This window comes from Anabrus simplex, chromosome 5 (assembly GCF_040414725.1).
Source record: "Anabrus simplex isolate iqAnaSimp1 chromosome 5, ASM4041472v1, whole genome shotgun sequence".
NCBI lineage: Eukaryota > Metazoa > Arthropoda > Insecta > Orthoptera > Tettigoniidae > Anabrus > Anabrus simplex.
This window is the reverse complement of record NC_090269.1, coordinates 135,481,821-135,496,615: the sequence shown is the minus strand read 5'-3', so window position 1 is coordinate 135,496,615 and position 14,795 is coordinate 135,481,821. Positions and strand designations below refer to the sequence as shown.

At 39.3% G+C, this 14,795-nt stretch overlaps 1 protein-coding gene and 1 pseudogene across 1 annotated transcript in view; one reads left to right on the top strand and one right to left on the bottom strand.

Moving 5' to 3' along the window:
* Positions 1-14,795, top strand: part of LOC136874690 (cilia- and flagella-associated protein 410) — a 366,316-nt gene that overhangs the window by 131,001 nt on the left and 220,520 nt on the right. The window lies entirely within an intron of this gene.
* On the bottom strand, positions 1,378-5,640 carry LOC137500975 (uncharacterized; annotated as a pseudogene).

The following is a 14,795-nucleotide window of genomic DNA, read 5'->3' as shown; positions in this document are numbered from 1 at the left end:
GAAAGGTGCCTCTGGGAGGCTTGAGTTAAAAGTTGGGAGCAAGTGCTCTATGCATCTAGGGGTTTTCTATCCTTTAGCAATTGTGGTTGTGAGCTTTGAGCTCAGAAATTATACTGGGGGCTCGAAGCCCAAATCTTGTAATGAACTGTAATTTATAATTTCTTAATTTGTTGATCTGCTACTTGGTACCTGTTATACTCTGTTATTTGTTGATTTCGAAAAGAAAATATAACCTTTGTTAAAGTTTTAAATTAACTTTAATTTTGTAGTTGAGACCTATTCCAGCCCGCACCTTCTTTCACCTCTGCCTTCCACGGATAACTCCGTAACAATTATTATTATTATTATTATTATTATTATTATTATTATTATTATTATTATTATTATTATTATTATTATTATTATTTAGGCATAGGTATATGATGATAATAAAGTAGAATATCCATCAATGGTCGTTGTAAGTGCAATTTGCAGTTTGATATTTTCGACTTCTCTTTTGCAGTGATACATTCATTTGTTCTGTGTCTTGTAGAGTTCGTTTTATAATGGATTGCGATTATGAACTATTTTCTATTGTTTTATACACCCTGTAGTTGAAAATCCCGTACGTCAGTTTGAATCTCTCAGAATGGTGCTGACATTGTGTGCCGTAGGGTACGGCAGGATTATTTATTTATTTATTTATTTATTTATTTATTTATTTATTTATTTATTTATTTATTTATTTAAAGGAGTGGTTGACCGGAAGATAAACTTGCAGAATTTTCGAATAATTTCCCTACAGCTGACGTTCAGTGTTGTTCACTATTACTAGGCTTCTGCAGTATGTTCACCGGTCGACTCTAGAAGAACGCTCTTGCTTGTCGTCTATTATAAACAAATAGTAAACTCACTCGGAATAGCGGCCAGAAGTTCTTACTTCTGGGAGTGTAATCAGTTTCTGTTCTCAGTTCATTGAAAACGATTCATTGAAGCGCTGCTATGCCATTAACCGAATTGAACTTGTTGACGACATGGAAGGAAAATGATGCCGTATAAAGGCCCGCTCCCACCTAGTGGAATGGAATCGAATCGAACCGAACAGAATTTTTTTTTAACCTGTGTTTAAATGGGAGGTAGAGATGGTGATCGCCACGAGTCGAATCGAATCGAACCGAACGGAACAGGATTCTCTGCCAAGAATATTTTTCGACTAGCGGAGCGGAATCGAACAGAATTATCAACATTCGTGTAACTTCGTAAACGATCGGCATCTTTCGGACGGGGATTTGGCGGCAAATGTGTATCAGGTGGAAGTCAGCTGTTTCCTACAGATTGAAGAGACGTTTTTGTTTTGCGATAGTTAATTTGCTTTATTTATAATAATGGACACAGAAAAGCTGATCAGTTTAGTTCAGAAATACAGTTTTCTCTATGACAAGTCCCACAAGCACTACTGTAACAATAACGTAAGAGACAATGCCTGGGAGGAAATAAGCAAAGAAATGAAAAATCAAACAGGTTAGAAAGATAATATACAAGTTATTTCATAATTGTTGTTGACCTTACTATAAAATTGTATCATGTTGAAGTACACGTATAGTATACTAGTATGATAATTGACAACACTTAGGCCTATATTTATTATATTTACAGTAAAAGAAATATTTACAGTATTTACAATAAAAAAATTACCATATATTTACATTGAACAATTTCATAAGTGCTACACTTTGCTGCGGACAACAAACACTTCACAGATTTTAATTTGTGTTCAGTCTACCTCTATTAATGATGTCGTTTTGCCATGGTACGCAACCTACTGCATTAAAATAAGTTTTAAATTCATCACGTACTTCCATTGCAACAGAAGTAGCATTTCCTCCTGTAAAATGCAACCGCTGCAGAGCTGCTGAAGTTGAATTTAATGATTCCTCTTCAACGAACGAAATTACATCGTCTCTCAAGAAATTGTGCAGTACACAAGTTGTGAAAACTATGTTCTTTACATGTTGAGGAGTTTGCTGCAAACGTCTTTGATACAGTCTAAACTTTTGAGCCATTATTCCGAATGTGTTCTCCACTACATTTCGCGCTCTACTGAGTCTGTAATTAAATATTTTCTTTTCTTTGTTGCCATTTAATTGAGCTTTGGAGTAAGGTCGCATCAAATAAGTCTTTAAGGGGAATGCTTCATCCCCTACAATAACATGGGGTAAATGGATATCTGTACCAGGTAGATTCTTCTTTTCCGGAATATTCAAGTTTTTTTGTTTCCAGCGCTTTTCCCAAATTTGAATTTTGAAAAATTCCTCCATCACTGTTAGAACCAAATGCTCCAATATCCACGGCTATGAATTTATAGTTCGAGTCCACCAATGCCAAAAGAACAATAGAAAATGTGCCCTTGTAATTATAGAACAAAGAACCACTTTTATTTGGTGCTTGTATGATGACATGTTTCCCATCAATGGAACCTATACAGTTTGGGAACTGCCATCGTTCTTGAAATCCCTTCTCAACACTTTTCCATTTTTCTTCAGTCGGTTTTGGCATGTATATAGGATGAAGAATGTTCGATAAAATTTCACATGTTTCATTAACAATTTTGACGACTGTGGAATGTCCTAACCTGTAGCTGAACGAAATTGTTCGCAAGCTGTCCCCTGTAGCAAGGAACCTGAAACAAAATAGAGAACAGTTCACTATATTTTGCCTTATATAGTATTTATGTTACAAATTTCAATTATGGTACTTATGGGCCTGTTTTCTTTTCCAGCGACTGAATGTAAAGAATCCTGGAAGCGTTTGAGGGAATGCTACAGGAAATCTCTGATCAAGAAAGAAAAAAGTGGAAGTCAGGGAGGGGTAAAAAAATACTGGAGATTTCAGAATGAGCTGTCATTCTTGAAGCCATACCTTGCACCAATTTCCCCACAGTTATCCAATATTTCCACAGAAAACACATCCCAGAATTTAATAATAGAACCAACCCAATATTTTCTTTTGAATGACAATGACACCATTATACCAACCGAACCTGTAACACCTGAGTGTGCAGTGTATATTGAGCCAGAAACCACTGAAGGAACTTGTGCTGCAGATCCTAACCAGTTCACACAAGAAATTCCATCTACTTCACAGGCAACAATCTCACCATCAACAAAAACAGTGCATTCTGGTATTAAAAGGAAACGATTCCAGACACCTCCATCCACATCTGTAGCTACAGTTTTGTCTAATTATCTGGAAAAGGTGAACCCTTTTGAAACAAACAAAACTGATGCGATAACACACTTCTTTTTAAGTATGGCAGAGACTGTAAAATCTTTGCCTCTGGACCTTCAAATTGCTACGAAGAGAAGGGTACTAGAAGCTGTGACAGATGCTGAGATGGAAGCAGTCAACTGACAGGGTTATCAATGAAGTGTACAAAAAGTACATTATTTTGTTTTTGTTCTGTTCACTGCTATAAGTTGTAATAAAATAGATTATGTTAAGATTCAATTACAGTTTTTATTAAATTTAAAATTATTGCAGCTTACCTCAAGTAATTATTCTCAGAAACTTCAAAACTGGGTAAACTTTTTTAAAAAAATATACATTAGTCCCTCATATTATGGTGTATTCCAAGAAACCTTCCTATATATCACATGTGTTATAAATGAATGCTACTTTTAATCTCTCTATAGTGGTATCTACCTTCGACCTGTTACGAGTTATTCAAAATTAATATCAACTGCTTCCTATAACTCATATGATCCGGTCCCAATGAATCAAGAAATTAGAAAATATCTTACTGACAGGTTGTAAAAAGTTTGCTAAGAGACCTGCCTGTATGTTTATTACAAGATCTCCCATTAATAATGTTTTAACATAGGTACTGGAGACAAATCTACTTTCATCAACCATGTTAATACTACTGGTACAAATATCATTCAAATTAGGTTAACAATTAGTAGGCCAACTTATTGGGAACAACCTCAAACAAGAACTAAAAACAAAATAAAATTTGTTTTAGTTCCAATAAGAACTTGGGGCACCTTCATTATCAGGTACAACCAGAGTGCAATTAAAAATTAGTAGCCCTAGTTATTCAGTGAAAATTTAAATTTAAGTAATTCAAGCTTTGAGTTTTAGGCCTAAATTCTAATTAGGCCTACAGCCTATATTGCAATAAAATCTTGATCATGACCTTTTAAAGCATTATAAAACCTTTCATTTGTTATTCTGGCTACTGACACCCTACAGCTATACTGTTTGACCTTTGATTTTCCACAGGACAGCAAATTTAAATTTAATAATGTTCAATAAAGCTGCTGTCAAGCCTAATGCTATAAACTTAGAGGATTTAAATTATTATTCTAATGAGGATTCTGTGCAGGACTATTCCTATCTGTATACCAATAGGCCTAGTATGAAATGAACAATTTTCTCTAATTCAACTTTTTCTGATATTCTGGGGGTAATTCAGTTGTTGGTGTTGAGAGTATTTTACGTTCCTTATTCTTTTTTTTAAGTTTGAACATATTTCCTTTGATATTTTTTATGAGAGTTCAAGTTCCACTCTTACAATCTATAGTCCTAATTTTACAGAACATAATAGCCCACTAATACTTGGAAAGCACTAAACTAATTTAAATTTGCTGTCCTGTAGGAATTCAAAAAAGTAGAACAGAATAGCTATAGGTTGTCAGTAGCCAGAATAACAAATGCAAAGTTTTATAATGCTCTAAAAGGTCATGATCAAGATTTTATTTCGATATAGGCTGTTATTAGAATTTAGGCCTAAAACTCAAAGTTTGAATGCAGCAGAAAAACGTATTTATAGCCATTAATAACGAATATATGAATAAGGATAAGTCATTTATCTTATAAGTTCACACCGAGTAGCTTTCTAACTTCACAAAACTCTTATTCGACAGGGAATAGAACAAATAAGTAAAATTAGAAGGTCACGGCGGGATTAAGCCAACTTGCTCTTTCCAGTAAATTTCTACAAGGTACCGGTAGAGATGCATGCGATGGTTATTTCACGGTGAAGTGATGGAGCTAGTTTGCATTTCTACTGCAGTAATTATATAAAAATTATTGCTTTTATTTACTTCCATTGCTAACAAATTTCCCAGTCAGCTGACGACTGGTTAGGCTTTACGTTCGAGTTGACGTTAAATATCGGTACTGCTATGGAGAAATTAACATTCTCCGTAACAGCTCGCTAGAATTTCGTCAATAATTTGTAATAAAACTTGCCCACAACAAGCTCACTTGCCGGAAACACTCAACAGGATTGATAACGAAATGTCTAAACATAGGCCTACCCACATAATTGTCATTACTCTATTCATATATTATGATTTTTTTTTTTTTTTTTCGGTTTTGGCTTCAAATTTTTACAACTTACCTCAAGCAGACGATCATTCTCAGAAGACGAGGTACTGGTGCACGAAATCTTGTGAACTGTTTCGTTAAATGTGGTTCTGCCATCTGAAATAGTTGTTGAAATTTCAACACACTCATTCTGAAGTACTGCCGAAACTTAGCTTCATCGCGCAATAAATATTCAAATAAAGTTGCATACTCTCCTTTCGGCTCTCTTGTTAAATTAATTTCATGTACCCAGAATCTTCTCCGATCTCTTTTCCTCTCATTATCTTCATTTTCCGCCTCTTCACACAAAAGTGCTACCGCTATTAAACTGTCCATTGCGTGCCTTATATTTCCCGCGTAGAATCCCGTTCGATTCTATTCCGCTGCTGGCTGCTAGATGTGAGCGGCCGAGCGGAAATTTCGACTGTTCGGTTCGATTCGATTCCACTAGGTGGGAGCGGACCTTAACAGGGTTTCTCCAACCTTCAGTCTAGCGTACCTCTATAAACTGAAATTCTTCCGTCGCACTACCAGACATTGTTTCGGGGTTTTCAGTGCTAAAATTTAAAATGTCAAATATGACTTGTCATTTTGGCCGGTACAAATAACTAATGCTCATTAATTTTACGCGTAACTTTGGGCCTATATTTTTTTATTGCTTTATATACACAAGTGAATAAAGTTGGTTTTCTGATATATAAAGTGAAGTACAGTTAGAAATTTGACAGCTTTCTCAGAAAAAAAATGCTGTATGGATTACGTGTTCTATTGGCATTGAAGTCTGAAATAATCTTGTAATTACCGAGTGAAATGGCTGCGCGGTTCGGCTCGTAATGGTTGTAAGGTTGTATTTAGGAGATAGTGGTTCGTATTCCTCCGCCGGCAGTCCTGAAAAGGATTTCGTGTGCTTTCCCTTTTCACACCAGTCAAATACCTGGGCTGCATGGGGCCATGGACGCCACCTTCCCAGTCCTAGCCCTTTCCCATCCCAACTCGCAAAAATGTTATAATTATGCGATAATAATATATATTCTTCCTGGCACTAAGTGATCGAACGAGTGAATGGACTCCGCGGTTCACGTAGCTCTGAGCTTGCATTCGAAATATGGTGGGTTCGAACTCAACTGTTGGCAGCCCTGAATATGGTTTTTTCTGGTTTCTCATTTCCACAGCAGGCGAAGCCTGTTTCGATTTCCACGGTTCCTTTTCCTAGTCTGCAGCCTAAGTTAATTACGACCACGCTTATAGAAAGACTCCACGGTAATAGAGTTAGAGAAGAAACATACAAAAGTTCAAAAGAGCGATGACCTCCTTGACCTGTATTCTAAAAACCATTATAACCAACAAAAGATACAGAAAACCTTTCTTCCTAGGGCAGCAGATTGTTGAGGTAGAGAGTGAACTGAATTGTTCTTTTTCCGTTTATCTCTTTATTTTTATTCGCTCTGTATGTTTGATTAATCGGTTAAAGCGACAACCCAAGTTATAGGCTTTGCAATTAAAACAGCATAGTTGATGTGTAGGTTGATAGCATCTGCAGCCGTGTTCCATTTAAGGATAGTATTCACGATTCAGCGAGCAGGCTGGGAATCGGGCTAGTCCGGAAGTTCTGGTTGCCAGCTTAAATACACTATTGTGTATACTATTCAGAAGGTCCATCGTAGATGGCCGCGCTGAACAGTAAGTCGCCCTGCGATAGTTTAAGCGGAAAGAATAACGAATTAATGTTTTATAGAAATGTAGCGGCACTAAACAGACGGCCCCCTAGAAAATGCCGCTGGCAATCTCAACAATATTGAGTTTATTAATGCAAGTGACCTCCAGTCCAGTGACTGGCATGTCAGTCTCCAATCAGACCAGTCCAAGCAACCTGCTGACATCTACCATCTACCACGGGGACAGCGTGGCACTTAAATGCACTTCGTTGAATGGAAATGAAATGAAAATCCGCAGCGTGTTTCCAGTCATACGACCGGGTCACGAATGGAATGAAACCCCCATCCAGCGACGAGGATTGAAATTGTGCCGGCTGCCGAAGCCTGTCGCACTCCTCTGGGGCAATGATTAATGACTAACGAATGAAATGAAATTATAGTGGAAAGTGTTGCTGGAATTAAAGATGACAGGGAAAACCGGAGTACCCGGAGAAAAACCTATCTCGCCTCCGCTTTGTCCAGCAAAAATCTCACATGGAGTGACCGGGATTTGATCCACGGGACCCAGTGGTGAGAGGCCGACACGCTGCCGCCTGAGCCAAGGATGCTCAGAAGTGATGTTATTACGACAGTTAATTCACTCATTTAGTTTCAACATTTGGAGATACGTTTGGAAAAATGCGTATTTATATTTTTCATAAGAGTTCATCTATTCGCTTATTTCAGTCGATTATCCATCCGACACACTTAAACCGAAAAATGTATTCATGACGCATCCGAATATTCTGTGCGATACAAGTGAATATTTGAAACTCTTTCGATTATTTTATTCGATTATTTATTCGATTACCTAAATAATCAGACATTACAAATATTCGATTATGTCATCACTACTCCATACTGGGGCTGGGAAGCAACTGAGCTAAACGAAGGAGAAACTTGTGCATTCGCACCGAGCATTATCTCTGTCTTCGTCTATCATATACCCTACTTCCCCTTCCTTTCCTGAAGCACAGCAGCGGGCAGCGGTTTGCGTTCTAGCGCAGCAAATGGGCGAATTCGTCAATTTGAATCGCGTGCCCGGAATTAACCTCATTTTCTCGAAAAGACAAATTTTCTCCGCCCATCCGATTGCGCCGCACGAAGAGCATCCCTGTTGTTTTTGTCGGTATAATTTAGACACCCCCTGTATTAGTCTGCCAAGCCCACCGAAATGTACGCACCAACTGACCCTATGAGCGACATTTTCATCATAGCAGGGACTGGGTGCATACGGGATGTTATGACTAGCATCGCCCATTCCTCAGTCACTTTCATATCGTCAAAGCCAAGTATGAAAAGTAGCAAATTTGATCTAGCCCATGCCAGAAGAAAAAGGGCATTGTAAACACTAGGTCTCGCCAGCAATATGGCCTGCAGAATGTAATAAAAGTGTAAAACCAACAGATAACTGTGAATTCTAAACATCAATTATTCTGGCGTTGACTTTACTCTTTACTACCTATAGAATTAGGTCTAACTAGTTCTGGTATGGGTTCAGGCTGACACAAATAGGATTTCCTAGAAGAAATCCCTCTCACGGCATTATTCAAGTTATCACCATTTAAATTTCATCTCTGTAACATTTCTGTCTCTGTAATGAGGACATTATGAATTCTGAATCCCCGATGTCTGTTTTAATATCCATAAAAAAAAAGTTTGTCTCAGACGATCCTAGACGGAACTAGAGGAAAGTATTTCAATATGGTGTTGTAAGTTGTTGGTCTAGAGAACATGGCGTGTGGTATCAAAGCTCTTTGTTATGGCCAACCATGATGTTTCCTTGCAGGCGACATTCAGCTGTTAATCATGTGAAACTTACAGTGACCGGGCGAGTTGGCCGCGTGGTTAGGGGCGCGCGGCTGTGCCGGGAGATAGTGGGTTCGAATTCCACTGTCGGCAACCGTGAAGATGTTTTTCCGTGGTTTCCCATTTTCACACCAGGCAAATGCTGGGGATGTATCTTAAGGCCACGGCTGCTTCCTTCCAACTCCTAGGCCTTTCCTTTACCATCGTCGCCATAAGACCTATCTGTGTCGGTGCGACGTAAAAAAAAAAAAGGAAAAAAAGGAAAAAACTTAGTGGCTTATTATCATAGCCGTTTTATGTTTTCTCAAAGAAATGAACTCTTATTGAACGCAAAGAGGATTTAAACTTAAACAAAATGTTGCGTCCTGGACTGAAGTTGGTAAAAAAAGAATGACATTTTGTCCCTGCTCAAGTTTGACTCCAGAAAATTTAGAGTGGTTGAAGAAAGTTGTAGATGGTGTGCCTTCCGATGATTTTAATGACTTAGAATAATATGTAAGTGACAGTGGAGAAAATGGATCAAATTTGAAATGACACTGCATCTGTATGATCTATTATTTACCAACATTTTTCCATGTACTGAAAAAATAAGTAAATATTGATTTCTCATGAATGTCCTACTGCAGAAGTGTATTTCGTTGTGATTTAAACATTTTTTAAAGACAAAATATGCATTTAAGAGTTAGAGCAAACACTCATTAACTCGGAAACTTACGTTTGAAATATGTTCATGGACTAACGACTTAAGACGTGTCTTTTGTGATTGAACATATGCACTAGATAAACAGTATTTCGAGTTAAAGTAAATGCCTATTAACCCTAGGAATTAATTATACTAGTAATATAACTTCAAAATAACAGCCGATATATATGTATGTTTTCGAGTGGCGGAGATTCTATAACTTTGATCGCGTTTTTCTCAGAACTTCATTTTCTGGCATAAGTCGTTAGTCCACCCATGTCCTCAATTTCAGAATGCGTAGCAATTCTTTGATATATATGACCTGAGCAGGTGAAGAGAGGTGCCAACGGGCGCAACTCGGTGAGGCACGTTAAATTACCGCACCATTGTGCCAGGCTCCCTCCACCTGCCTCGGTCTGAATTGCCGGAAATTAAGCTGCAACGACATTGTGCGATAACACAGCCTTGCCCCAGGCTGCACTAAAGGACAGATTTCGCAGAACGCAGTTTTCTATGTAAACAGCTTTAATACTGTTATTTCTCCCAAACAATGGGAACATCCTAATTTTACCAGTTTAAGACATGGTAACTGAATTTGCATGTTATTTGTTATGAAGTAATAACTGGGAAATGTGGAATCCAACCAGTTCGCCGAATTTCATGTCACTATAATCTGGAGTGCAATGTGATACATTCCACAATATGAACGTGCCCTTCCATCAGTTTTCCATCTCAACTCTCGCACAATAAAAAGTAACATTGCATAAGGGACACATTTTAAAATTTTAAAGAAACAATTTTGTTTTACTAAAGAGAGAAGTTTAGAGGTCGTCACAGAACCAGGCTCTTAAGAGTACTGGACGACAGACGTGCCGAACTGTCTCTCACCTTCCGTAAGATGATGATGATGATGATTATTATTATTGTTTAAAGGGGCATAACAGCTAGATCATCGGCCCGTAATGGTACGAGGTGCAACGAAATGAAACGATAATTAAAACTTCAAAATGGATGCATTGAGTAGAATCTAAAACGCATGATGACAAAATGACAATGAATCAAAAATAATCAGTGGATCCAATTCACAAAGCCTTATTTTCTAAGATGATGCTTGTTGTTCAAAGGGATCCAAAATCCAGGCCACCGGCCTCTCATAGTTATCACTGGTAAAGCAGAACCACGGTGTTCTTCCTATAGTGCTACTAGTTACAGGTAATGTAGACGCATGGTATGTCACACTCAATAGCACCACTCACGAACAACGCAGACCCATGGTGATCATAACATAGTGGGACTAATTACGGTCGTCGGCTAGATCCGTGGTGTTCCTCACATACCGTCGTGGTACTAATCACAGGCCACGTAGTTGTACTAATTATAGGCAATGTAGACCCACGGTGTATCACACATTATGGTACCACCCACTGGCAACGCAGACCCACGGTGTTCCTCACATAGTGGTACTAATCACAGACAACGCAGACCCGTGGTGTTCCTCACATAATGATGCTACTCTCAGGCAACGCAGACCCATGGTGTTCCTCACATAGTGATACTAATCACAGGCAACGTAGACCCATGGTGTTCCTCATATAGTGTTACTACTCATAGGTAACGCAGACCCATTCTGAACACATTGGAACCAACACATTCGAGCGGAGAGCTCGGCCAGTACCTACTAATACTAGTATTAGTAGGTACTGGCTCGGCACTTTCCCACTAGCGCCCAGTGACAGGATCGTACTATGAACCAAACACGAACCGCGCTTCAATGCACTGAACGAGGCCGCGCTAATGTAACTGTTCGAGTTAACAGTTGCTGTTATCGCAAGGTGACTATCTTTATCCGGTGGTTTTATTTCGTTTTGATCGTTTCATTTTCTTTTCTTTCTTTCGCTGTTGTTGTTCTGTTTCATTTTGTGTGGTTTTTGTGAATAAGAAGATAGGCAATACGGCTATTCTGTAAGTTCAGTATGTTTACGAAGTGTGCACGAAGCAAGAACTACTTTGCGGAGGCGTGCAAAACAGAAACATCCTCTGAAACTTGAAGAGGTAGCGAAAAACTCACGAAAACCTCAGGGTAGTGGCATTCATACGTGTAACATATCTAATAAAAGTCCGGCTCCATGGCTAAATGGTTAGTGTGCTGGCCTTTGGTCACATGGGTCCCGGGTTCGACTCGCGGTAGGGTTGGGTCGAGAGCTGGGTGTATGTGTCGTCTTCATCATTCTTTCATCCTCATCGCGCAGGTCGCCTACATGAAAAGGCCTTCATCTGGCGAGCCGAACATGTCCTCTGACACTCCCGGCACTAAAAGCCATACGCCATTTCACTTCTTGTAATAAAACTTCTGTTCAGCAGTCGTGTCTGAAGCGGCATCTGATACTGTGTGTCCTTCACTAACTTCGTACTTTGAAAGTATTTTATAAAATACCATTTTGTAGATAAATGTGCGTGTAAAATATCATATTTACTTCCTTTAAGTAAGAAATTGTGAGTGTTCGTTTTCAAAGTTCACAAATGCTTGTGTTGTTTGCTGTCTTCTGAATAAACTCCCCGTCGACTATAACTGCGTGCTAAACTTGTGCTCATTCAGCAGCTTGAAAACACTAAGTACGTGTACTGTATTATACGGAATATTACCCCTCCTATTGCGTAGACTCTATTTTATGTGTTTCCTTTCTGCTGTCGTAATGCGCGCTGTAGCTTTTTGGCTCTCGCTGTTTGCCTGCTGTGTTACGCATGCGCACATTGGAAATAGTTCATAGTAAAGGACTGTCTTTAGGCGCTTGTCATTTTCCCGCGCTAGACACAATGTGTGCACTCGAGCGCCCGCTCCTCCGCCTCAGTGATATGCACACGATGGTACTAAACACAGCAAACGCCCAGACCGTGGTGTTCATCACATAATGGTACTGCTCCAAGGTAACGTCGACCCATGGTGTTCCTCACGTACTGGTACTAATCACAAGACGTCTCATGGTTCTGAGTCCATCATCCATTAGTCGCCCATTTTAGTCGCCTCTTACAACAGACAGAACATACCGTGGGTGTATTCTTCGTCTGGGGTCCCCCAACCACAGGGGTTAACCCTTAAGTAAGTGGACGTCTTACAAATTACTGAACAGTCTTCTGGTTAAAATGAAGTGTACTCCTTACATAAAATGAACTTTCTACATATGACAGAAAATGAGTTTTGAATGTCTGAGTTATAGAGAAGTAAAGGAAAGAACTAGTTAATCCGTGAATAAGTGACTTCACACACGACTGGAACGGAAGTGTTATTAGGAAATAGTAAATTTTATTGTATAAAAAATGAAATGGAACCTGTATTGCGGATGATCGAGACAAAAACAACGTTCTTGCTTAACGTCGCGCCGACACAGATGGGTCTTACGGCGACGATGGACAGGAAAGGCCTAAGAATGGGAAGGAGGCGGCCGTGGCCTTAATTAAGGTACAGCCCCAGCATTTGTCTGGTGTGAAAATGGGAAACCACAGAAAACCATCTTCAGGGCTGCCGACAGTGGGGTTCGAATCCAATATCTCCCGGATGGGAGCTCACAGCTGCGCTCTCCTAACCGCACGGCCAACTCGCCCGGTCTCTTCTTCTTGTGTTCCAACTTTGGCGCAAATTCATATTTTCCGATGGGACGTTCTTACATGCATTTCCATTAGTATATAGATGCTTCGTGAAACCGTGTTCGAGTCTTACTGTTGGCATCCTGGAAGATGGTTTGACATGGTTTCCGACTGTCACACCAGACAAATACTGGGCTTTACCTTAAGACCACGGTCGCTGCTTCCAATTATTACGAGGGAGATCAAATATAAACGGGATTTTATTTTTTATTTAAATTCATTTATTGAAAAACTAGCAAATGTACCCGTGCTTCGCTACGGTATTCTACATTGTATACGGATAGCGAAATAAATACTGTACGTGCAGTACGTAAGATTGTTTTAAAATTGCATGTTTCTTAGCGTTATCCGAGAAATGGCATTGGGAGGTGCTCATACGTTGTTTCCTATGTAAAGTGTGGGTTGCGGTGTTGTGATAACGGCAGGCTCACTTGCCTACTGCCATTCACAGTCGAGTTGGGAAGTTCACATTAAAATTGCAGACCCCATTGCCTACTGAGTGGTCACAATCGAGTTGGGGAGTTTTCGTTACAATGGCAGGCCCCCTTTCCTACTTCCAGACAGATAACAGTTCAGGAGTGTTTATTATAATGGCAGGCAACATCCCTACTACCAGTCAAAAATTGAGTTGTGCAGTTATTATAATGACAGGCCCTTTTTCCTCCTGCCAGCCAGCTTACTGCCAGTCACACACAGTTTGTGAGTTTCCAGTAAAATAGCAGGCCACTATGCCTAATGCTAGTCACATTTTAGATGGATACATTTGTTTATAATGGCGTGCACACTTATCTACAGCCAAACACAATCGGGTAGGGGAGTTTTGAACAAAATTTCATGCTCCCTTGTCTTCTGCAAGTCAAATCGAGAAGTGAATTATTCATTACAATGGTAGGGCCTCCTTACTACTGCCAGTTACACAGGAGTTGGAGAAGGACCCCCATTCCTACTGCCAGTCAAAGTCGGTGTGGGGAGTACTGATTACAATAGCAGACACACCCTTTCTCGATCGATACAAATCGACATCAGTGAATATATAAAGATCGGCATACGAAAGTATGTGCATGTTAACGATATTGCAGACCTTCATTTACAGATCAACTGCTGCTAAACGGCACGTCATATCGACAAAGGATTGTACCATAAGTCAAAATATTTAGCGGCGTAAATGGCTGGTCCTATGATATTTTCTCGCATCTCCCTTATTAATCCCCGTCTTGAAAAAATGCACATGAGAAAAAAAATTAGAATAGGATTTCCATCAAGTTTGGTCGATTTCCAATCAGGTTGGTCTTGTAATTTATATATTGTGGGAGAGTAAAAATCACCATTTCGTTTCCCTATAAGACCCCATTCCATTCAGCGAATTTGAAATGTTATTGACCTTAAAACATACCCTTCGACAGGTGAATGCTAAATATAAAGTTAGGTTGAAATACTGTATATTCTCTAGTTTTCAAGTTGTAAGGAGTACGCTTTACATGCACCCGCTTTTGCGTTGAGTCCGGTTGGACTTGCACCGAAAAACGGTCCGTTTATGTAATCTCCCTTATTAATGCTGTTATCAAAATGGTGGACATGAGAAAAAAGGTTTAGAAATTAATTTTCATTATGGTAGGTAG